Consider the following 26351-nt stretch of genomic DNA (forward strand, 5'->3'; position numbering starts at 1 on the left):
GTTAGGGGAGACATCTGTGGTTCAAAGGAGAACCTTTTGAGCCACCTCTAACTTCAAAGGTACACTTTAGTATAACTAGGGGTACTCTCCTTCAGCAAGAAAATGTTGCATCTAGGGCGACGCAGGACCAGTGCAGCTGGACTGTGTGGTGCACACTGCCAGAGGAATCTGTTGTACACAGAAGAATAACTGTCTGAGGAAGGGTTCAGCGCACCATTCCTGTAATATGGCTGGCCTGAGCCGACTGCCTGCTGTGGTGTTGTAACCCGAGGTGTGCTCTCCAAGGGCAGTTTGGCTGCCCCCTGTTCTCTGCAGAGGTCTCAGGGACATCAAAGACCTCCGGCGAGGGGTACACATCATCAGCTGGTACCATCTGGACACTGGTGCCCTCTTCTGCGCCTACATGGTATGCTGGACTCACCGGGCATCAGCGGCATGACAGGGGACTAAGGCGGTCATTCCTACCTTGGCGGGCGGCGGTCGCCGCCCGCCTGGCGGGAACCGCCAGAAGACCGTACCGCAGTCAAAAGACCGCGGCGGTCATTCTGTCTTTCCCACTGGGCTAGCGGGTGACCGCCAAAAGGCCGCCCGCCCGCCCAGCGGGAAAGCACCAGCAACGAGGAAGCCGGCTCCGAATGGAGCCGGCGGAGTTGCTGGTGTGCGACGGGTGCAGATGCACCCGTCGCGATTTTCAGTGTCTGCCAAGCAGACACTGAAAATCAATGTGGGGCCCTGTTAGGGGGCCCCTGCAGTGCCCATGCCAGCGGCATGGGCACTGCAGGGGCCCCACGACACCCGTTCCCGCCAGCCAGGTACTGGCGGTGAAAACCGCCAGAACCAGGCTGGCGGGAAGGGGGTCGGAATCCCCATGGCGGCGCTGCTTGCAGCGCCGCCGTGGAGGATTCACAGGGGCAGCGGGAAGCCGGCGGGAAACCGCCGGCTTCCCTTTTCTGACCGCGGCTTTACCGCCGCGGTCAGAATAGTCCCCGAAGCACCGCCAGCCTGTTGGGGGTGCTTCCTCCGTCCCCTACCCTGGCGGTCTCAGACCGCCAGGGTAGGAATGACCCCCTAAGTGTTGTATTTGGAGACTGGAGTTACCTGGTGCAGAGCCTGCAAGTACTGCCCACACTTCAGGTGAGTGGCCATTCATCGTGGGGACCACTGCACATCAAGACATCTCGTAGTGTGAGCGGGATCACCCATTGCGGGACCCCGCGAAGCCTGCTGTTGTCGAGTGAGTCCCATTTCTCTTGTGTGACCATTGGGTGCACACACATTGCTTGCTGTGCCCTCTTCATAGGTTGTGACCCTCGGAGATGGGGGTGTAACTGGAGTTGTGCTATACACTGCCTTGTATAGTTCGGCTGAAGTTGTGTTGAAGTTTGTTACTGGGAAGTCTGGTGCGAGTAAAGTCACTGCGCACCAGATGTTGTGCCTCATTTCAGGCAGGTACGGAAACGAAGTTCCTTGTGTAACTGGATGATCTAGACCGACTCAAGTCATTGAGCGCTAGACGTTGTGCCTCATTCCAGAGAGGTGCAACTCAAGTCATCACACACCAGACTAGTGCCTCCTCCTGAGGAGGTACCACATTGGGAATTGTCTTTGGAGTTATAGTATGGTCGAGCGATTCAGGTCATTGGGCCCCTGATGTTGTGCATGTGTGTGGGTGCACAAGCTGACTGATACCCGTGGCACCGCCCGGGGGTGCAGAGCGGATGTACGGGAGTGAGTGCTGGTGAATGCCAGAGCAGCACTGTGGTGTCGTTGGTCATGTTCTTCTGCCAGGGAATTCCTGAGGTTGGCATTACAATTTACTAGTGTGGCTAGGCCGCAGTATTATGTGGAAGTGTTACAACCCTTGTATGTACTTATTGCTGCTAGCATTGGGAAGTGGAGTGCACCCTGATTTTAAGTGTTACATCAAAGTTGGTAGACTTTTGCTGGGTGGGTCTTGTGCTTACACCCTTTGGCACCGCATGAGGTCACGGGGAGAGAAAGTATTGTGTCCTCACTTGTACATACTGTTGTTGTTGTTACACACAGTTGGGCTGAATATTGTGAACTCTATTGATTGACGTGATTTATGCCAGCATTGCCATGATACTCATGCTGTGTTGACAATGTGTGTGTTGAATAAAAGTTCTGTGTACCCGTAATGTGTGTGAAGTCTCATTTCTGCCACTCAGCCTGATTGTGATGGGGAAGTGCTCTGCCCTTGTTTTACCCATTGCCTCTGTGATAAACCTGGCTGCTCTGTGCCAAGCTACCCAAGAGTGAGCGTAGGTTATACTGCAAGTGTAATCACCTACTCCTGAAGGGAGCGGCAAAAGTCTGCCTGGCTGGGGCCTTGCCAACCAGAACATGGCACCTACAACAATGCAATACTTTATTTGCAATAGATACAATTTATTGCCCATGTGGGCTATGCTGTGTGGGTCAAATATCAAAAGAAGTGAATCAACATTAGAACTAATATAAATTACAAATCAGGACATAAAATACACAGCCACCTGTGTTAAAATATTTTTGTGAACATAATTACCATATGTAAGAATAAATTCCAGATTATGGATTATGTACTATTCTTATCAAGGAGAAGAAACACATTTTTCATTATTGCAAAAAGAAATATAGTGGATTAATAAACTGAATACTTTCACCCTGTAGTCATTAAATGAACAAGAAGACCTAATAAGTTATCTTTTACTATATGAAACACATTGAAAAACAGAGAGAATTTATAATAATTGTACATGCTTTGATTCTTTATATCCATAACCAGGTAGTGGTAATAAATGAAGGAAAAAAATCTGTGTTCCTGTTTATTTAAGAGCTCTACTATTCTCGAGAGATTTTGTGGCACTAGTTGAGGTTCAGTTCCTAAAAACATTCGTCTGTAGGGTCAATCACTTATTACATACCAACTAGTCTTCTTGCAGAAAGAGACATGTTTTTAATATTTTCTCAAATTTGAGGTGGGACAATGGAGCATCCTATTTACAACTACAAAATGCTATTCACTAACCTATGTGCAGAGATCTACTTCTCTGCCTCTTGTATGTTTTATGTGCTGAGATTTCTACCCTGACTAAGGAGATTTGTGCACAGGTAAGTATATATTTTAGTAGGAAATGTGGGAGCGACATGGGGGTGTGGGAGGAAAAGAGGAAATACTTATGACTAAAGGGGAGGGGATTTGGAAAGAGGAAGGAGGGGTGAAGGCAGAGGAGCTTTGGAGGGGTTGACATGTGCCTACCCACAAAAGAGTAAGAGCATTACTGCTCACACACAGCACTGTGGCTCAGAGCTAGAGTATGTCCAGCAATATACATGGCCAATCTCTGGTCCTGACACACCCTTTCATAGAAAATAATGGAGGTAGGGGCTTAAAACAGAACCCCATAGGGAATAATGTTACAATTAATGAATTTAAACATTAAAAACATACATTTACATGTATTCAATGTTAAAAATAAATATTCATTTTAAATAAATATAAATATTTAATAAATATTATTTTACTTTTAAAATATTTTAATTACTTTTTAAAATGTAAAGGTAATACAATTTTTTTAAATAACTACATGAATTACATTAAATTCTATACATAACTTTAAGTAACTTCTAATGCAAAGTAAACAAATATTAAAAATATTTAGGTTGTTTTTTTTCAAAACAAACCTGAATTAAGTTAATAGTGCTGTAGCATTTTATTTTAGTTACAGTACCTTTAAAATGAGTATATACAATTAACATGATTTTTTTTTAAGTTTATAACTTTTCCATATACTTTGCTAATAGTAAGATCTTCACCCTGATTGCGGAGGTCTTTGCCAAGTGTGCAGAAGATCAAATACAGTTCTAAAGTCATTAGTGGTAACTCTACAGTGATATATAAAGTTTTTACTGACACAACCCCCTGTTTCTTGGGATGGGGACATGTACGTCTACACTTTTGAGTAAGTTTGCACATGTAGATTAACTCATGTGCAAGTTTAACTTTGTGAATAGCATCCCCAGAGCATACCTCTAGAGGGATACTATTTCACTGCTTTGCTGCTACTACTACTCTGAGTGCTCTGCCTCCTTGGTCCTGAAGCTTGGCCCTGTGAATAAGGCATGATTTTGACACTGTGTAGGAACATACCTTACAATTGTTTTGCTAGAAATGAACAACTGCTGCGAGTACATGTACAATAAACAAATCACACAGCTTTAAATTTAGTCTGTTTCTGTACTTGAAGCCTTTGAAGTTGCAGCAAGTAGGGAGTAATGCTGGGCGAGTTGAAAATGAATCTCAATTTGGCATTCTGAATGGCCTGAAGTTGGCAAATACTTTCTTTTGAAGTCATGGGCACCTGTAATCCAATAAAAGTGGAGGCTTACTTTCACAATTTAGACTCTGGCTTTCATCACAGATGAAAAATGCTGTTCAAATTTCAGTTTTAAATTAATCTACATGCCAACATTTCTAACCACCTGCACGGAGGGGGACACACCCACGTTACGAGTCACCATATTTTATTCACCTACGGATTGATTTTATAAGTAAATAGTAAGATTCCCAATTTTGCTGAATTGGATTTTAAAAAAATACCCACCAAAAACTAAGGCCCTTAGAGTCCCACATTGGGTGGAGTCTCCTACTATTTGTGTATCATCTACATATAAATATGAAGATACCTAATTTTCCGGCAAGACAATTGTCAGTGGCCGAAGATAAAGACTAGAGAGAACGGGGGGCGAGGAAGAACCTTCTAAATTCTTTCAGCACTGATGTAAAATTATACAGCTGTTTTACTTGAGTTTTTCCTTCAAAAACAAAATTAAAGTCACTTCAAGACCACACCTCCCACACCACACCCTTTAAGTCTTTTGAGCAAAATATGATGGTCAACTATATGAAAAGTGTCCAAACCATCCAGTAATATGACTGCCCCAGGATCACCCCAGTCCAGCATCATTCTCAAGTTATTTTTTTATAGAGGTTACTACAGGTTTAAGCCCCAGACAGGTCAGAAGCGTACTTGCACCTTTTCTTACAGTTTCTTTTCTTCCACATATTGTTGTAATTGAGTACTTCACTTATGACGATTTCTACAAAGTATTATAACTGATACTTTATAGTATAAGAAAAAACACACAAAGAACATTTTCTAACCTGGGATTTTCAACTATATTGAAAGGAAGAAAAGACTATAAAAGAAATAATATGGCACCAGCACCTCATGGCAGTGTGCTCACGGTATCCCTACTGAAGTGTAAAGTGGAAAGGAGAATGAAAGAGTACAAAGACTGGTAGGATATCTTTGGACCCGCATACAATAGTAAAGATTACATGTAGGTTCTGGCCAGGAGTCCACTTGGCTCCACCAGCCTGCCCCGTGTCCCTGACCCATCCGACTGCTGCCTCGACAACAGTTTGAGGCCCTCCTCCACCTGCAGGCACCCGCCTGCGCCTCATTCCTGGTGCCTAGTGGTAGGCAGCTCCAACTAGCGTGTAAGTAACCCTTTTTTGTGTCTCACTCCTTTTCCTCTGCCTTTTCTGTCGCCGTGTACGTATTTCCAAACTTCTACTTCTGGCCGTGTATTTTCTCCTTCTCTCTATCTCTATTCCTGCCGTCTATGTAACTACCTAGCTTTGTGCATTGTGCCGTGTTTTCATCTTTCCACTCCGGTATTTTTTAGTACTTCCGTGTACGTAGTTTATTGTGTACTGTGCCGTGCTTTTTTCCTTCCATTCTGTATTTCCATTCTGTATTTTCCCCTGCCCCCCCACCCCCAGCGCTCGCTTCGCTCCCTCCCCTCTCTCCCCACCCATTTTTCCTCGCTGGCTCTGGCTGGTCTCTAATCCCCTGCCGTTGCCTCCCCTGTGGCCCTGCCCCCGCGCACACTCATTGGCCCCCTCCCACCTCCCAGCTGCTCAAGCCTCTTAATGGCATCTGCTGTGCGGCCGTGCCGGAGGCGCACCAGAGGCAAGCCCGCCTGCACCCGTCCACACCTGGACCGTGCCCAGCGCCAGTCCCCCTGGTCCTCCCAGCCCAGATCCCCCCAGACAACGCTACTCCCCTCTCACCCTCCACTCCCTCAACCCAGGAGCTCGCCCCACCTGCACCCTATCCAGCCACACACAGGGCCCCTTCACCTGCTACACCTGCCATTTCTCTTGCTCCTCATCCCTCACGCCCCTCACCAACCCCAGCACCCCCACCCGACAAACACAAAAACCCCAATGCAATAAACACCCGCACAGCCCCCGCACCCTCCAACCGGCCCCACCACATAACACCTCACAACCTGAACACACCCTACAACAACAACACCACCACAACCCACAGCAACACCATCCTACGACACATCAACAACACCCACCACAACCACCTCAACTGCCTGCTCCTTAACTCCCGCTCACTACACAAACATGCCATAGAACTCTGGGATCTCATCACATCACACACACCTGACATCGTCTTCCTCACGGAAACCTGGACGAACCCCTCCCCAGAATCTGACATAGCCACAGCCACCCCCATGGGATACAAACTCCAACGCAAAGACCGCCTTAACAAGCCAGGAGGTGGCATCGTCATCCTACACAAAGACACCATTAAAGTCACCACTAACTCCCAATACACCATCAACAGCGCAGAACACTTGCACTTCCTAATCCACATTAACAACAACACCACCCTCAGAGGCACACTAATTTACAGACCCCCACGACCACGCCCCGCCTTCTGTGACGCCATCGCCGACACCATCAGCACGCACGTCCTTACCTCCACAAACTACATCCTCCTCGGTGACTTCAACTTTCACCTGGAGAACCCACAAGACCACAACTCCTCCTCCCTCCTAGACAACCTCGCCAACCTAGGACTCAAACAAGTGGTCACATCACCCTCCCACTCAGCAGGACACACACTTGACACAATTTTCACCTCAGGCAACACATAACCTACACCCACACCTCCACCACTGATTCGCCAAACCCCCCACTCACCACCACCAACACACCACACCATATCGCATGTGGGACAAGATCCCCGCAGAACGCCTGAACTCCCAACTGTCGCACAACCCCCCTCCCACACAGACGACCCCAACATCGCGGCCAACAACCTCTCAAAATGGATCACTACCTGCGCAGACATACTAGCCCCCCTCAGGAAAAACATCACCGCCCGCAACATCAAGAACGCCCCATGGTTCACCACTGGACTCCAAGCGCCAATGCCACCAAGCGAAGAAAGCCTGGCGACAAGAACCCTCATCAACCAACTTCTCCACCCTCAAAAAATCCATTTGCACCCACCCCCAACTCATACGCACCGCCAAACGAGCACACTGCAAGGAACGCATTAACAACAACTCCCAAAACAGCAAAGAACTCTTCACCATCATTATAGCTATCCAAACCCAAAGCCAGCAACATAGACCCCACACACACACAAACCCTCTGCGACTCCCTCTCCAACCATTTCCACCACAAAATCCTGGACATACACAACAGCTTCACACCACACACACCCACCACACACTCCTCTCACCCACCCTACTCTGACCCCCTCATGCCCCCCCAAACCTACTCACCACCTGGGCCCCAACCACTGACGAAGATACTGAAAAAAACATGAACTCCATCCAATCTGGATCCCCCTCCGACCCCTGTCCCCATCGCATTTTCAACAAAGCCAGCCCTACCATCGCCCCCAAGGTTCGCAACATAATCAACACCTCATTCGACACTGCCACCTTTCCAGACCCCTGGAGCACGCAGAAATCACGGCTCTCCCAAAAAAGCCCAAAGCCGACCCGGACAACCTCTTCAACTACCGCCCCATCTCTCTCCTCCCTTTCCCCGCCAAGTTCGCAGAGAAAATGGTCAACGCTCGCCTATCCCACTTCCTTGAAGAAAATAACTCACTGGACCCCTCACAATCCGGTTTTCGCAAAAACCACAGCACGGAAACCGCCCTCATCGCATGTACCGATGACATCAGAACCAGAGTCGACAAGGGCGAGACCGCTGCACTCATCCTCCTTGACCTCTCCGCGGCCTTTGACACTGTCTGCCACCACACACTCCGCACATGCCTCCACAACACAGGAATTCGACACAAAGCCCTAGACTGGCTCACCTCATTCCTCACCGATAGAACCCAAAAAGACTGCCTCCCTCCCTTCCATTCCCATGCTACCAAAATCATCTGTGGAGTCCCCCAATGGTCCTCCCTCAGCCCCACTCTCTTCAACATTTACATGACCCTTCTCGCCAACATCCTCTGCCCACACAGAATCACCATCCTCTCCTACGCAGATAACACCCAACTCATCATCTCCCTCACCCGCAACCCCACCACCGCCAAAACCAACCTCCACGCTGCTCTCCTTGACACCGCCACCTGGATGACGACAAACCACCTCAAGCTCAACTCCAGCAAAACAGAAATCATCACCTTCGGCCCCAACAAAACCATATGGGACGACCCCTAGTGGCCCACCGCCCTAGGCCCCGCCCCCACCTCCGCAAACCACCCACGCAACCTCAGCATCATCCTAGACCCCTCCCTCTCCATGACCCAGCAAATCAACGCAGTCACCTTATCCTGTTTCCACACACTCCGCACGCTGAAAAAACCTTCAAATGGATTCCCACAGAGACCAGGAAGACCGTCATACACGCACTCATCAGCAGCAGGCTAGACTACGGTAACGCCCTCTATGCCGGCACCACACTCAAACTCAAACGCAAACTCCAGAGAATCCAGAACACAGCAGCCCGCCTCATCCTGGACCTCCCCCGTCACGAACACATCACACCACACCTCAAATCCCTTCATTGGCTCCCTATAGACAAAAGGATCACCTTCAAGATCCTCATCCATGCACACAAAGCCCTCCACAACACCGGCCCAACCTACCTCAATGAAAGAGTGAACTTCTAGCCACAATCCCCTGCATCCAACGCACCACCTCTGGAGGCAAGTCCTTCTCCTACCTCGCCCCCAAAACCTGGAACTCCCTCCCCACCAACCTCCGCAAAACCCATGACCTCCTGCTTTTCAGAAAAAACCTAAAGACATGGCTGTTCAAACAGTAACCGCCCCCTATCCGCCCTCTTATCCCCCCCAGCACCTTGAGACCCTCACATGTGAGTAGCGTGCTCTATACATTTTTTTTGATTGAGTGATTTGTATTAAAAGGTGGTGTATTGTAAGTGGGTTTTTTCTTAGGTATTTACACAAGAGCACATCTTTATCCGCTATTTTGGCAGGTGAAAGGGCTAATGAGGTTTGAAATTGATTATGATTTGTCTTGATGACTATAAGATTTGATTATATGGAACCTGCGTTCAGTAAATAATTTCCTGTTTGTAATGTTTGCAGTTTAAATTTATTAGGAAATAAGTAGTATATTTGCTACTAAATTATGTATTTAGATTTGAAGTGCACAGGAACATTAATACGTCACTTTTGATATGTAACTAAAATATTAGAAAAGTATATGTCTGTTTTTGGTTGATAAAGTTTAATGATAAATTGATAAACAAATTAAAAATATCATAATCAAGTTTTAGTTATAATGCTGGCGTGAATGGGATCCAAGTATATGAATAATTATGTGTGAGCATTGCTCTGTGAAACTCTAACAGCAAAAAAGTGTTCACCCAGTATGATTTTAAACATAGCAAGTGTACATTTACATGCTAAAATGTGCCTTACAAATCTAGTAGTCCTTGCTAACTTTTTATATTTTCCCACATAGATAAATCTGTTCTTATGTGCTCACACCAGTACTGGGTGTGTTCCCTTTGCAATCTCACCACGGTTAGGGGCTTAGCTACATTGACAGTCGTAAATCAAATAGTTTTCGGGGTTAAATGTGCTTGACAACTTTTAAGAAAAACAACATACCTACAGTTTTGTGGGAACACCCACAACCAGAGCAGATTACCTCAAATGTAACATAGAGCCACGCTGGTGTAATATTTTGGATGATATAAACTATATGCTAGTGTATATTCACGTATAGTTTTGTCAGTAACGAACGTAAGTTTACATTTGTAAATTAAATAATTTGCCCACCTAGGTTCAACTTAGGGGTTGCAAATATCAGACTCATAGGCCCTCATTTCCATCGGCCCATTATTTCCAATTGATGGGAGATAGTGAATGTTAGTGAATGAATGCAGAATTACTGTAGACATGAGAATACTGCATGTGCATTCCAGGCGTTTGCCCATTCACATTTCACCAGATCTAAGCTACGTTTTCTCAAATGTTTGGCAAGCATATTCCAACCCTGAATATGGTATGTTTGTAAATTGTAGCACTAAAGTTCCTTTCTAGGATGACAATGGAAGGAGTGCTCAAATCTGATGAGAGTGGAGAAGAATGGATTTCTCTTAGGTGAACAATATTTTCCTTGTGAAGAAACAAAACAAAAAAAATGTTAGCAGATTAAAATGGGGAACTGCCGATTGAAGAGAGGTCTTCCCCCCCCCGGGAAGTTTGGGGAAGGGTGTATGGACCACCGGCGCTATTTGGGCGTTTTTTGGGTGGTGGGGAGGGGGTTTAAATAGGGAGACATTTTGTAGGGAACCACCATTTTGTCTAGGCGACACGGTGGCCAGTTCTTGATAGACTTTTTTTAAGCTTAGAGGAGTGTTTTGTTAGCATTTAGCTGCGCGGATAGCATTATAAAAAAAATGAAAAAAATAAAATAAAATATCTATAACTGAAATAAAGTGGAGACATTTCGGGAAGAACCGTCTGATAGGTGTTAAGGGCGCTACTCACGCGGACATTGGCGGCGATTTGCGGTGGCGGGAGCGGAGGCTCGATATTGTGAGGACAGGCGGTGCGGACGCGTTGGAACTTGGAGGACACCAGGGTGACGGGTGATCTTCAACTGCTGTAGGAGGCCGGGCGCATGGATATAGTGTGCGAGAAGGTTTTCGCGCACACCCGCCCGGCCAGAAGAGCAGCAAGCAGCGTGGCGGCGGCCGTGTTGGCCTGTTAACCGCCGCACCGATCGAGGAGTGCAGGACCAGCGGTAAGTTTGGGGGACCGGGGCAAGGGCTGCGGGAGGAGTTTGTCGGCAGCGACAGAAGGGGCAGGAACCGAGAGCGGCTTCCCCACCCTCAATGAAGGCAGGGCCCACCCGGACACGCTGCACGCTGTCAGGACCGAGAGACAGGGTTGCTGTGCAACCCCATGCAGTGGGGGGAAGGCCGGGAAGGGGCCTGGCGGCTGCGCGTGTTGGGGGTGCCTTGTGGGCGGCTTCTGGCTTTGGGGGGGCCGGGCTTGCTACGGGCAGAGCAGGAAGGGGAGGGGGAAGGGCTTATAATGACGTGGAGGCAGGTGGTGAGGGGAGGGACCACGGAGGGGATCTGGGCACCCAGCTGCAGGAGGATGAGGAATATGGGTTGTGGGCTGTCGGGCTATTGATGTAAGGTGCAGGGGATTGGGACATGCCCCCATCAAGGCAGGGAGGGAAGGGGAAAAGGGTTGCTATATGGGGGGGGGTTGGGTAGAGTGGGGTGGAAGGGCTGTGGTATCGCCAAGGTGGGACGCATGATTGGAATGGAGCAAGGAGGAGGAGGAAGTGGGCAGGAGGTTAAGGACGATGGCATCACACTGAGAGTGCGTCCTCCGAGGCGCACTTACGGCAGGCTAAGGGCCACGGAAGCAAAAGGTGAGTGGGGTCAGGGTAGTGGGGCTGGGAGCCAGGCAAGGGAGTGTAGCTCTGAGGAGGTAGAGGGAGAGGATGGGGGAATAGGGTCAGAGGTGAATGGGGACACAAGTGGAATAGGTTTAGAGACAGTGTTTACCGGCACATCGGGCCTTTTTTGGCAGGACAAGACTGTTGAGACGGGGCGGGACCTAGGCGATTTCGCTACGAACCGGAGACCCTCGGAAGAACAGAAGGTGGGGCCCGAGCAGCCGACCGGATGACATCACCAAAGGACCAAGGTACCGGGACAGCGGGGGCTAAGGTTGTCCTTCGGGGACCATATGACGGAAGGGGTTTTGTGCCCACCGGCGTCTTGGTTCCCGAGGGTCAGCAGCCTGGCACATCGGAGCGGCTTGGGGAGCCGAGGGTGGCCCCTAGGCGGCCGGCTCTGGACACGGTTTTCACGAAGGCAGTAGAGAAAAAGGCAAGGGCTTCGGGGAGCACCCTGCTGGGTGAGTACGCCGCGGGAGTTGGCGAGGAAGTTTTGGATTATGATGAGGAGAGTATCAAGGAGGGGGAGCTGAGAGAGGAGCTGGAAGAGGAGTGGTGGGGCTAATCCTGTGGCCTCAGTCGTTTCAGGTGGTGGCTGGGCTGACAGGCGGTGGACAAATGGCAAGGCAGACGGCTCGGGAGCAGCCCCTGTCCTTGACACCAGGTAAGGTTTTGGATCGGAAACACTTTGATTTGGTTTCAGTGGCGATTGAAGCGAAGGTGGACAGTTCTGAGGAACGGTGGCATAAAGGGGTCTGTGGGGCAGACGTAGGGGTGGGGACGGAAGGGGGAGTAGGAAGGGTGAATTCAGGGACCTTGGATGATGCAGAGAAGCCAAAGGAGTATACAGGCACTGATAAAGTGGGTGGCAAGATCAATAAACTACCCTTTATGGGTACAGCCAAACCCCTCGGGGCACATCTTATGTCGACTACGAAGGAGAAGATCTGGAGAGGGGAATATGTAGAAATGTTGATACTTTTACATGGGGAGATCAGGTCCAAAGAGGCGTCCAAAGAAGAGGAATATGAGCTAGCTACGCGGCCACGAGTCCCAGTGACAATTGAAAATTAGACGCCTGCATTTTTTATATTTGCAAGTGTATACTGCGAGCGCTTCCCAGAGAGGTCAGTGGCGCTCTTTAAATACATGGAAATTATTAGGAAGGTGCACTTGAATTATGGGGGTTATGCCTGGTTGCAGTACGATGAGGAGTTTCAGGCTCAAATGGCAGCTGATCTGGAAATTCAGTGGGGGGAAATTGATGTAGATTTGTGGCAACACACGATGGGCCCCTCGAAATCTGGCAAAACCATTTTACGGCCAGCGGTTTGCCTATTACTTACCGGCCCTTTTGAGAATGCCCCCCTCAGGGTGGGGCTGCAGCGAATACAAAAGGGGGGCTTGGAGCAACGGCAGCCGGAGCAGCTAAGACAGGTGCATGTTGGAACTACAATAACGGTTTGTGCACTCGGGAATATTGTAAATTTAGACACGAGTGCTTGCGCTGGGCAGGGCGACACGCACTAATCAACTGTTATGCCAATTGCAACTGGGGCGGCATGGGTAAGGCTCAGAACCAGCAAGGGGGACAGGGTCCCGCTAGGCCAAAGGGAGGACCAGGCCCGTTGGGAAAAAGCTCTTACTCCAGTTAACATTGACAGATTGTGTTTATGGTTGGAGAAGTATGACAACAAAGGGGCAGCACAGGTTTTGTTGCAGGGCTTTTTGCAAGGTTTTCATTTGGGGTACACGGGACCGAGGCATTGGCGGTGGGTGGAAAATGTGAAGTCGGTCAAGGGCAAAGAGGAGGTGGTGAGGCTTAAGCTTGAAAAGGGGGTGGCTGAGGGCCGCATGGAGGGCCCTTTTGCAGACTGGCCCTTGGAAAATCTTATTGTGTCACTGATTGGGGTGGTGCCTAAAAAAGAACCTGGGCAGTACCGGCTGATCCATCACTTATCTTGGCCCGAGGGGTCTTCCATTAATGATTTCATTCCAGAGGAATTGACTAGGGTGTCATATGCGTCAGTGGACGTCGCCATTGCTTTGGTAGAGTCGCTGGGCCCTGGAGCTTTGATGGCCAAGACGGACATAAAATCTGCCTTTGGGCTGCTGCCAGTGCATCCAAGTGATTTTGAGCTTTTGGGTATTTAGTTTCAGGGGAAATGGTACGTGGACAAAGCATTGCCCATGGGCTGTTCGATATACTGCCCTTTATTTGAGTGCTTCAGCACATGCCTTCAATGGATATTCACCACAACTTCAGGGTACAGCGAAGTGACACATTATTTGGATGATTTTTTCTTTACAGCTCCGGCAGGTACGGACAGGTGCGCGGTGGTGTTGCAGCAGTTTCAGGAGATAATGGGGGACCTGGGTGTGCCCCTGGCCCCTGAAAAAATGGTGGGGCCCAATATGGTCTTGGCCTTTCTGGGCTTCAAATTGGACACGGAGGCTATGGTGGCTCAGTTACCGGGGGACAAACAGACGACTATGATTGCAACGGTAAATGACATGGTGTGAGGGAAAAAGTGACGGTCAGGGGCATTCAGGTATTATTTGGCCACCTTAACTTTGCATGCAGGGTGATGAGAGCCGGAAGGACCTTTTGTAGGAGACTAGGGATGGCCTTGTTAGAGCATCGCTTACCCCATCATCATGTGCGGCTGACGGCAGGTACTGTGCGGAGGAATTGCCACTGGCTTGGCGGGGCAGGGGCGGAGCATTGCGTTTCTTGAGCTGTTTCCATTGGTGGTAGCGGTCTGTGTCTGGGGCCACCTTCTAGAGCACAAAAAAGTGTTGTTCAGGGTGGACAACCTGGCGGTGGTCCAGGTGATCAATAGGCAGTTGGCGAGGGATGTGCAGGTGTTACAACTGCTGCGTGTTTTTGTGTTAGAATGTCTACAGCGCAACATTTTGTTTAAGGCTCGACATGTGCCTGGAGTGAACAATCACATTGCAGATGCGTTGGCTTGTTCACAGTGGGAGAGGTTCCATGGGTTGGTTGTGGAGCAGGACCTGTACAGGACGACTATGCCAGTGGCACTGTGGAACATAGGCAACAGCAGATGTTGCCTCTGGTGGTGAACTCATTGGGGTTATCCACTCAGCAGGCTTATTTCCGGGCATGGCAAGAGTTTTTGCGGTCTGGGGTGCAAAAAAGAGATGTCGACAAGATAGACTGGAAGATGTAGTGAAGTTTATCATGGACATGGTGGAGAGACGGGAGTCCAGAATCACCATAGCAGGGAAGTTGGCGGGCATTGATTTTATGGGTAAATTGTTGTGGGGTTATGCTCCGTCTGCAGGAGAGCTGGGTAAAAGAATTTTGGACGGCTGGGCAAAAGAAGAAGGGAAGAGGGGCAGTGTGAGGCAGCCTATGTCCCTGTGTCTACTTAAGGAGGTGCTGCTAGCGTTGGGTCTGGTATGTTAAGATGAGGATGAATACCTGTTATTTAGCCCGTTAATGTCGTGGATGTTTTTTGGGGCTTTCAGAGTTTCAGAATTATTGTGGTCAAGAGTAAGGCCGGATATAACGTGGGACGAGGTGAGTGTCAGGGTGTATGGGGTGGCTTCGGGGATCAGGAGTTCCACAACAGACCATCAGGGAAAAGGGGCTCAATTGATGCTCCGGGCATACCCGTTTTCTGGGATATGCCCTGTATCACTGGGCAGAAGGTTGAGGAGTATAGTTATGGGTAACAATGGAAGGGTTTTCCGTCATAAAGGTTGACAACGTGTTTCAGCGTACTGCTTCTGGCAGTCTTGAGGGCAGGCCAGAGGGTGGTGGGTGAGAACGCCTATCAATTTGGGACCCACTTTTTCTGGATTGGGATGGTGACAGCGGCAGGAACAGAGGGTGGAAACAGCAGGATTTAATGAGGGTGAGGAGGTGGAAATCGGATTCCTACAAGAGGTATGTGAGGAGGGTGGAAGGGTTGGGGAGCCGTGTTTGTGCTTAACATATTTTCTCGTTCTGCAGGTTCCCTACCAGGCCTGGAGGTGCGCTTCCTGTCGATATGGGTCATGGGGCATTCGTTCGTCAAGTGGGCCCAGAAACGAACGGCTATGAGGGAAAACTCGGGTTTGGATCGGGACCGGTATCGGGTACGATGGGATGGTAAAGGGCAAGAGTTGTTATGGAGCTTGCAGAAATTACGATCAAGGGGCTTCTGTCCGGATGTCCTATTGGTGCATTTAGGGGAAAATGATCTAGTTCAGAGGACAGGTTTGGATATTAGGAGGATGGACTTGCAGGAGATTTGTCAGCAATGGCATGGCTGTCATGTGATTTGGACAGCATTTGTTCCTCGGCGGGTCTGGAGAGAAGCAAAAAAAAAACAGGGGCTAAAGAGCGGTCGCGTTGGAAAATAAATAAGGAAATGAAAAGTTTTTTTGTGGAAAAAGGCTCTACATATGTAGAGCACCGAGATCTGCGTTTTAAAGACAGAGAGTTTTTTAGGGGCAGTGGTGTACACCTGTCCTTTATGGGCATGGAATTGTACCTGCTCCAGATAAAGGAACTTTAAAAGCGCTGTTCAATGAATAATAAAAAATAAATTTTAAAAAAGGATGAGGAGGATAAGGTTAACGGGAGAACGGATCAACAATAACAAAGGGGGGGGCAGAAAAAGGAGCACGTTCCTTTTTCTGGTGGCAGAGGCAGAGAGAGTCACATTACAACAAAAAGAGGGATGGACAGCAAATCTGACAAGAGACTTTCAGATTGAAAGGGGGTGGAGAACAACAGGACAGACAGGTAAGATTTGGCATTAGGGGTTTGCTAGTTGCAGGTTCAAGGGTTAGGTGGCAGAAGAAGACTATTAAGGTGACAAAGACAGATTATACAAAGAAATCATTACTAAAAGGAAGAGTGTATTAAGAGAATGCAACGTCAAGGGCAAAGGGAGAGGGGAGGGGAGGGGGAGTGTTTTTGGTTAAGGAAAATTGGGTGCATAGTAAGGATGTTAGTTTTGTGAGGCAATAGGCCGAGGTTTCTTATTGTAAGTGCACCTGTTTCCAGTAAAGCGACCGTTTACACACAGCAAATGAGTGGTGGTGCTATTCCCTCTTCCCCAGTTACACTAAGAACCGGATTCAGTAACATTGAATACAGACGAGATTGGTAATCTCTGGGGGTGGGACTACTGACCCAGGAGTAATGAGGTCCACGGTGCTCTGCAGGTAAATAGGCAGACAAAGGCCCATATTTATACTTTTTGCCACAAATCAGCGCCAGGGCAGATTTGCGTCAAAAAGTTTAACGTCGGCTAACGCCATTCCAACACGCCAGCCAGGCGCCTTGTTTATGGAATGATGTTAGCAGGCGCTGCGGCCTGGTTAGCATCAAAATAAATGACTAACCGGGCAGAGGAGGCGAAGGGAAGACTGGGGGTTGTGTGCCAAAGAATGGTGCAAGTCAGATTAGAATCAAAGATATTGGCTCTAACATGACTTGCGCCATTTTTTGATGCACAACCCCCATGGAAATGACTCCTGTCTTAGCAAAGACAGGAGACATGCCCCCCTGCCCAATGGCCATGCCCAGGGGACTTCTGTCCCCCCTTGGGCATGGCCATTGGGCACAGTGGCATGTAGGGGGGCCCAAGTTAGGCCCCCCTATGCCACTTAAAAAAAAAAAATGATACTTACCTGCACTCACCATGGATGGGTCCCCCATCCATGGGTGTCCTCCAGGGGTGGGCTAGGGTGGCAGGGGGTGTCCCTGGGTGCAGGGAAGGGCACCTGTGGACTGCATCCATGGTCTCCCACCATGGAAAAGAGCCCACAGGTCCCTTAATGCCTGCCCTGACCCAGGCGTTATTTTTTTACGTATATCGGGATTTACGTCATTTTCCAGCTCCGCCTCCCAGCCGTGCGCCATTTTTGCCCGGGAGTATAAATATGGTGCACGGGTGTTTACGTCATTTTTTGGACAGGAACGCCTACCTTGCATGTCATTAATACAAGGCGGTTTGACGCATCCAGAAAATGTCGCACACTGAGATGTTTTGACGTTAGCGGGGTCTAGCGTCAAAGTATAAATATGATGTTAGTTTTGCGCCGAATTTGCGTAAAAAAAATGACGCAGATCTGACACAAGCAGAGTATAAATATGGCCCAAAGTATGCTACTTTTTATTTTTCCCACTTTCAAACAATGAACTAGTAATACTGAGAAGCATTTTTTATCTGACATTGTCTGGACGTGTTTTCGATCTAACAGTGGCTCAAGTCCGGTCTCCACTCCATGCACCGGGAGCTCCTTGTCCTAGAAAAAAGCAAACATCCAGATGAATTATTGTTAATATATTATTTCAGACGTAAGGACGACAGGCTGACAGCTCCTTTTCAAATTCCGAGCGAGTGACATCTCCAGGCGGGACCCCGAGACGCATGTTGGCAAGTTTGGGACTGATGTTGCTTGCGTCAGATCGAATCAGCGTCTGCCGCCGGTGCTGAAACATGAGACTGCTCGGGGCTGGCTGACCCGGGCTGCTGCAGAGAAAGCTGGTCCCTGATTTTAGTACAAGGCATACTTTGCATCCAGGCCTACCTAGTTCTCACAAAACTCATACGACAGACTTCCGGCAGATGGCGCAATGACGGGTGCAGAGATACTGGGGCCATGGCAGCTGCTGGAGGAGAGGCGTGCGTACGTCGGCAGATATTTTTTAATGTATAGTTCTTCGTTTTTTATCAAAAGAATAGCCGTGCAGCTGAATAGCGTGCCCTCCGTCCTGCTCTCTTACTCTTTTTCCTTGCCAGTTAATCTCAGATCTTTCCTAACATCTCTCCTCCATTATTTCCTTGTCTCGATTTCCACCGCACCATCCTCAGCGCTTGTTTTTCATCTTGGAGACCTCTCACATACCAAACCCTTCAAACGTGCCTCTTCTTATCTCCACCAATTGCCCACGCATCATCTTTTCTTCCTTGCCCTCCGTGCCCCCCTTTACCATCAGTGCCAAGTAAGCATCAGGCACGATTCTGCTGCTCCCCTCTGGCACTCTCCCCTCGCCCAACGAACCAGACCCCGGGCCTCTCCATCTCTCCTGTTTGCCTTCCTTGCCTTTCAAATCATTCAGACATGAATAACTTCTACTGCATCCCTCCTCCCCGTCTCCACTTTTCCGATAACAAAGACCTCGGGCTTCTCTTTAGCTCTGCTTTTCGATCTCTTTTCAGATGCCACAGACCACTAGGCTCCCTTTCCCCTCTCACCTTCCTTCTTTCCCCTTAACCGTCCGGCTGTTTCTCTCCCCATCGCCTTCCCCTCGAATCACATATTTAATTATTTCTTAAGATTATGTATATGGAGACGATGTTCAAAATGGTAATAGAATGCTTTACATGAAAGTGACGGATATATATGTGAACCAAATTGCTAAAACTATTACTTCAAAGGGAAGAAATGAACCAAAAACTGACGCAGGACTAAAAGATTATATAACAAGCATTTGCAATGCAATGGGTCTCGCGTTTGCTCGAGTTAGAGCTTTTAACGTTATAAATCCCTAACTGGACTTTTTTGCCACTTAAATTGAAAATGAAAAGTAAAACAGTTTACATAAGCGAGCCAATTCAAAGCGCTGCCCGGAGCTCGAAGTAGAGACACAAAAAGAAAAAGAAGTTCGCTCACAATCAAACATATCGCCAAACGTGCAATTATCCATGTAACAGGGTCGATGGCCAGGGCAGTAACCAAACTGCCCCAAGGAGTGATAAAGTAAAGCATTTACCAATGATAACAACATTTTTTGAAAGGCAAGCCCGTAAACGAGTGATAGTGATGGGCGTGAGGTGGGTGAGGTTGAAAGCCCACAGATAGATTACAACAGGTCAGAGCGCTTGCAAACTAAAAAAGGAGGGGGCATTCTATGCATGGAAAAGGAACAGATTATATATACCTTTTTGCTTAACAGTGAATTTCAGGCAAAGGGAAGTAGTAATGAACGTAAAGTTAAATGCAAAAGACCATGGAAACAAACAAAACTCAATATCAAGGGTTTATCTTGGAGACTAGAATGCGAAGGAAAATCTTGAAAACGTGAGTTTCTAAACTTTCTCAGAATGGAGGAACGATCGGTGCTGATCTTAAATGTGGAAGGAGAGTGTTCCAGATGAAAGTGCTAAAGTAGAAAAGGGTTGCTTCAGGGCTTCGGAAGTCTGAAATGTAGGAGTTTCTAAAGGAAGACAGTTCTTGCTCCTGGAAAGTCTTGATTCAACCAAAATGTTCAGGAGATTGGCAAGATGGCTTGTTCTTCCATTGTGGATGGCTTTGTATGCAGAGGAGAGATAAACTTTATCCAAACTTCTATTTGTAGACGAACAGCAGCCAGTGAAGATAAATAAAACTGGAGAGACGTGATCGTATTTATTTCTCTCAGAAATTAAGCAGGCGGTGCATTGCCTAGTGCCATCTAGACCACTGCTTCTTCCTGTTCTGGGATCAGGAGCGGGTGGTCGGCCTGAGTAGTGCTGGGTGCCAGTCAGTAAGTAGTCTTCTGCGGTGGCCATAGTTTTGCTTGACCAGTGAGCTTGGTCCAGGTAGGCCCACCTCCTGGTTTCCTGAGAATGCAGAGGCTTCTGTGAGTGCCCTACGGAAGGAAGACTGCTGACTCCTTCTGGAGACTCAGTGCCATGGGTCGCAGGCAGCATCTCACACTGGAGGACGGCTGGGCAGCTATTGGAGGCTGCCGCAAGCTCCTGCAGCAGCTTCTGTATCTATCTGATCAGTATTCAGGCCCAGATTCAAAATTGAAAAGAGCACACTGTTTAATGTAATCAGCTAACAGGAAACATCCAACGAGCCAATCCCATTATTTTTTCTTTATTCTTGATTAATGATACAACAAAACAGCCAACATGTTTTGTTCCTTCTGACTCTGGGAATTGTTCAGGGCTGTAAATAAAATACAAACAGCATAATTTCTATGCTACAATATGTTTAAAAACAATAAATACATACAAAAGTAATCATTTTTCCTGAAAAGGGGAAAAGTAACCATCCTCTCACATTGAATGATAGATATCGCAGATTCTTGAGGAAATAGAGTACCCTGCTCATAGTATCAACACAGATAATTATTTACATCTCCTCAATCACAACAGCTCATTCTCAAATATAGAAGTAGCTTGCCCAACTTTTATTTCATTTAAAATAAGGCTCAGCTGTGTAAGATGGAAGACTGCTGTAAGACTGTATCACAGATTGTTTATTTTTATTATTAAATAAATCACCAAGCAAATTAAGCTTCCTCTTAGCATGTAGACCAAAAGCAAAAGGTATATAAAGCAGTTCATTTAATTCAACAAAAAATATTGTAAGGGTTTTTCTGAACTGGAACAGGTTTTCAGAGAAAGCATGTTCAATTCCATCAAAGCTTCAACATCATACCTTCGATAACCACAATTTCTGCATCAGAGGTGGCAAAAATTCGAAGCTAGAAAGATAATGTGAAGCTAACTCCTAATGCTCTATGATCTCTCCTCTGGTGTTATCAAAGGAACAACTTCCTCCTCTGTCAGTAACAATACATGTCTTCATACTGGAAGGGGGAGATCACACGGATCATCTAGCAATTCAAAGAATTTGTTTTCAGAATGAACGTCCTGTCATATCAACTACCAGCGCTGACAATATTTTAAGGACCATGTGCACCCTCAACAAGAAGAAAGGACTAAAGCCAAGAACTGCCTTTCAAATATCTTAAATATGTCCACTCAATGACATTGATAAGATATTTTGTGCAGAAACTGGTGTAATTTGAAGCCAAATGAAACTGTCCTCACCTCCACTAATGTAATTTTTATTTCTGTTCCTAGGGCCAGTGTGGCAGATTTTGCAGCATAACTGTTTTTGTTGATATTTTCTTTTAGGACTATGAGGCACTCGCATCTGGCTTCAACAATACTGTGTGAGAAAATGACTTAATGTTTGATAACACAGTAATACTGATTTAGGGACTCCTTGCAGTGCAAGCTCCACCTTATAGGGGTTGTGGTAAGCAAATAAGGGTACAGTGGCCAATAGAAGGCATACTCACGTGGTCCTGATGAAGCCGCCTAATGATACTGTAATGGCAGTGAAACATGTCAACGCTGCCCTTAAACAGTAATAAAATGTAATATATTAAATGTCTTTAACATGTTGTGAGAATTTATAAATCAATTCTGATTCCAAATTATTTATCTGGGATTTTTGTGTAAAACAAATAATTGGATGGTACTGCACAAAAACAAGGGATAATCCACACTGCTGAACACCAATGTGAGACATTGGGTTGTTGGTTGACTGGGGTGTGAGCCCTGGCCAAGCAACAGCCACAATCCCTTGCAGAGTAAACTACAAAAAGGCACTCCATTTACCTTGTGCTTAACCTTGGGTAGCTTGGCTCAAAAAACAGTCAGGCTAAACAGAGGCAATGTGTTATGTATTTATGCAGTACTCAAACAGCAATTCAGTGAAAGCACAACCCAATACAAATCCCAAACCAATTTAGAACAACAGAAGACATGTTAATAAATTATTTGACACCAAAACCATGAAAATCCAATTAGTAGAACCTGTTTTCTGATTTTTCTTTTAATGTTTAAGGTTCAAAATAGGAAGTCCTCAGTTTAGGACACTGGCCATCCGGACGACTTTAGCACCACAATCAAGGGTCCAGGAATGGATGGAGACCTCTTAGGGGTTCAAGACTCACTCAGGCTGGGTCCATTTGCATGTTTAAGATGGTTTAAGATGGTGGGAGCCTGTTATGTCACTGTGGCTTAGAACAGGAGGCCAGCTAATCTAGCCATTGGAGTCACTTCAATAGTCCTGGGTGCAGGTGGTGATGCAGAGGTCTACAGCAGAGCTAGCCTCTGAAAGTTACAAGCAGGTCACAGCAGCTAGCAGTCCTCTGGGAGCCCTTCCGAATGTCCAGCACTGAACTGAGGAGCTGGTCTTTGAGCCATAATTTAACACCCTGATGCCTTGCTCCTAGAAGTTGAGTGAAGCTTCCAGAAAAGTTCTCTGAAGTTCCAGGAATTTCCTTTCTTCCCTGTCCTGGCTCTTAGCTAGCTGCACTGACAATACAGGGTTGTTAAACCATTTGCGCGGTGGCAGAGCCCAACCTGTTCAGTTACAAGTGAGGCCGTGCTTAGGTCCAGCCCCATCCCCCACCCCAATCAAATAGTAAATGGCACATTCAGGCTCTGCTAATCCTGCTATTGTGTGACTATCTGGGGTGAATTCACAAAGTTTCAACTGTCAGTTACAACCAGGCATGTGACCTAAGGCAGGGTGCAAGCACAGAGGGCTAAGGACAGAAAATACCAACTTTTTAAAAGTGGCATTTTCAAACTTGTAATGATAAAATCCAACCTTATCATTAAAGAGGGTTTATCATTACAAGTTCATAGGTACCGAACATGGCATATCTACCATCTCTGGTTTAGGAATTAAAATTTATTAATTTTATTAGCAAATTCTCAATGTTACTTCATGGGAGAGGTAAGAATTACAGTGGTGAAAATACAAATTTGGGAGTTTCTCACTACTAGGACATGTAAAAAAAAAAAAGTACACGTCCTACCTTTTAATTACACAGGACCCTTCCTTTGGGCTACCTAGGGCCTACCTTAAGGGTGACATATGTAGTTAAAGGGAAGTTTAATGCTTGGCAATGGGTTTTAAATGCCAAATCGACATGGCAGAGGGGCACTGCTGTCAGGCTGCAATGGCAGGCCTGGGACAAGTTTTAAGGTGCTACATAATGGGTGGCACAATAACTGAAGCAGGCCCACTGGTAGTATTTAATTTACAGACCCTGGGTATATGGTAACCACTCTATAAAGGACTTACATGTAAACTAAATATGCCAATCAGGTGTATGCCAATCAAACCATGTTTTAGGGAGAGAGCTCAAGCACTTTAGCAGTGTTTAGAGCCCTAAGGCCAACCAGCAAAAATCCAATAAAAAAATAGGAGAAGGAAGGCAAAAAGTTTTGGGGTGATCCTGTAGAGAGAGCCATTGCCAACACGACCCCCCTTCAGCCTAAGACCAGGGTAGACTAATATGGACTTCCCTGCTTAGGCGACAAAACATGGACAATAGTTCCTACTGCAAGGGCACTTGTCTGTTCTACGCCCCTGTGAATTCAGTTGGACCCCTCTGTCTAAACTCTCCTGAGCCACTGAACTGAACCATGGGGAACCCTTCTCCTCACCTGTGGACTTCATCTGTGAAGCACCTAACCTTAATCTTCTCACAGATGCATCCCAGTAGACAGACAGTACCACACAGCAAAACAAAGTTATGTGGCCCGCTCCACTCTTTGGGTCTGACTTCTGTCCCCAGCCCAAGGAAAACTCCCAACATAGGCCATGGACAGCTGCCAGTGTAAGGGCCAGGCCCCAATCCTCCCAGGGGTCTCTGACCTTTGAAGTTTCTCAGAGTGGGGGGCAGTAGCCGTAGGTGACTTGCACCCTTTCTCCACTCTTCTTCCCATCAGTTCGGGGGAAGTAACCTAAGAATGGTCATTCAGCACAGGATCTGTAAACTGAGGTTGAACAGGAGTCAAGGGTGAGTCCTTTCTCCCCCTGCCCCTCCATCTGGGTCTCTGTACCCTTCACTGTGGAGTGGTACCCCCAGAGCACTGAACTGTCAGGGCTCCTTTGGCAGCCGCTCCACCCAGTTCTCTTGACACTGTGGAGCTCCCATCAGTGGATGGTCCCTTGGTACAGACCAGGCCCCCTTTCCTGCCCTCCCTTTGGGAGCAACCGAAGCACTTGGGTTGGAAATGGGGCATCCTGGTTCTCCTCCCACCATTACCTCCCCTCCCACCCTTGGAAGGGACATAGGACCCCTCCCCCCCACACTAAACTGGAATGTGTCGGGGTCACTGCTTACCTCCCTCTCACTCTGATGGGGGAAACCTGAGCCACCCTCCTTTGGATTACTCCCCATTACCTTCCTGGACACTATGGTACTTACCCAGATGTCTGCTTCTTTTGAAAGCTCCCTGAGGTCAGTGAGTTTACAACCAGGTGTTGGCGTAGCTCTGGAAAACAGTGACTGAACATGTGCTCTCTCGCAATCAAATTGTACAGCCCCTCAAAAGTGCTTTCTATGTTACCCTTCACCCTACCATCAAGTGCCTTGGGAAAATAGTCCACAAAATACGCCTAGGACTGGTAGGACAGTTTCCAACTGCCCCTGAACCTCAACCTGCACTCTTCTGGGGGTGAAACCATATCTCTTGACAAGGGTCTTCTTCATGGTGGGATACCGCACCCTGTCCCCTTTCTCTGGGGTCAGTAGAGCTTCCTTAACATCAGTAGGTATATGCCGCCATAGGACAGCTCCCCAGTCCTCCTCAGGGATACTGTGTACTTTTAAAGTGACCTCATATATCGCAAACCACCTGTCTATGTCTTCATCCTCTCTGAAGTCAGGCACCAGGTCTTTGGGTATGCAGAATCTCACCTCTCAAGTAGACACTGCTGATTTGCTGCCACCGTAACTGCTGGACTCCATTTGCTTGGCTTTCAGGTCTAGCTCCTTGACACTGAGCACATGGGCCATCCTCTTCTAATCCATGGCCAGTCGCTTTTCCTCCAAGGCTCTCTCAGCCTCAGACTTCCACTCCTCCACCAGGGCTTTGTCAGCCTCAGCTCATCTCTCCACTGCAGCCAATTGGGCCAGCTGCAGCCTCAAGTTCCTCTCAGCCTGTCTGTCCTTTAACTCCTCAGAAGAGAGGGCTTGGTAGCTCAGCCTGATTCCTGCATAGGTTCCTCTCTGTGAGATCCCCCTCTCCTCTGGAGCCTTTGCAAAGCCATTTTCCTCCTCCTCCTCATCCTTCACAGGGCCATTGCCTTCTTGGGGCCATGATTCTGAGGTCAGGTGTAACTAGGGCTCTACCAGGGTGGCTGAGTAGTTCTCCTCAGACTATTCCTGTGGTGAAGTTTGCATTCTACAGACCTCTTCCCATGCTTTAAATGCTATCTGACAATCCAACTTTGGACAACCCTTTCGGATTTTAAGATCTTTCTCCCTGCACAACTTCCTCAACTCAGCCAAGATGTAGCTGTCAATGGTGTTGATGTCCAGTACCATCTGTGACCCGCCCCTGGTAAATACATGCCTCCCTGCCCCATCCTGGGCTTCCTGAAGCTCAGGGTTTTCCTTCTTTGCTGTTGCTTGCAGCCTCTTGACTTCCCCTTAGGCTCAAAGGGCTATCTACAGGTCCACCTTAGAAGCATTTCTGCCCACATTCAGCTCTCCCTCCTTGCAGAACTCCTTCAGCTCTTTCATACTGTAATATGCCAGGCAGTAGAGAGCCATAGACATTCTGACCAGGTTTCACAGGTGCAACAACAAAGAGAGTCCCAAGTAGATGAAGTTGAAGCAAGAATCAAATTTAGAAAAATTACCAATTGAGAGAAAAAAAGGAGAATTTAAAAACCAATTCTGATTCCAAATTACTTATTTGGGATTTTTGTGTAACACAAATCATTGTATGATACTGCACAAAAACAAGTCCTAATCCACACCGCTGAACACCAGTTTTAGACACTGGACTGTTGATTGATTGGGGTGTGAGCCCTGGTCAGGCTACAGCCACAATCCC

The sequence above is a fragment of the Pleurodeles waltl genome, chromosome 6 (genome assembly GCF_031143425.1).
Source record: "Pleurodeles waltl isolate 20211129_DDA chromosome 6, aPleWal1.hap1.20221129, whole genome shotgun sequence".
Lineage (NCBI taxonomy): Eukaryota > Metazoa > Chordata > Amphibia > Caudata > Salamandridae > Pleurodeles > Pleurodeles waltl.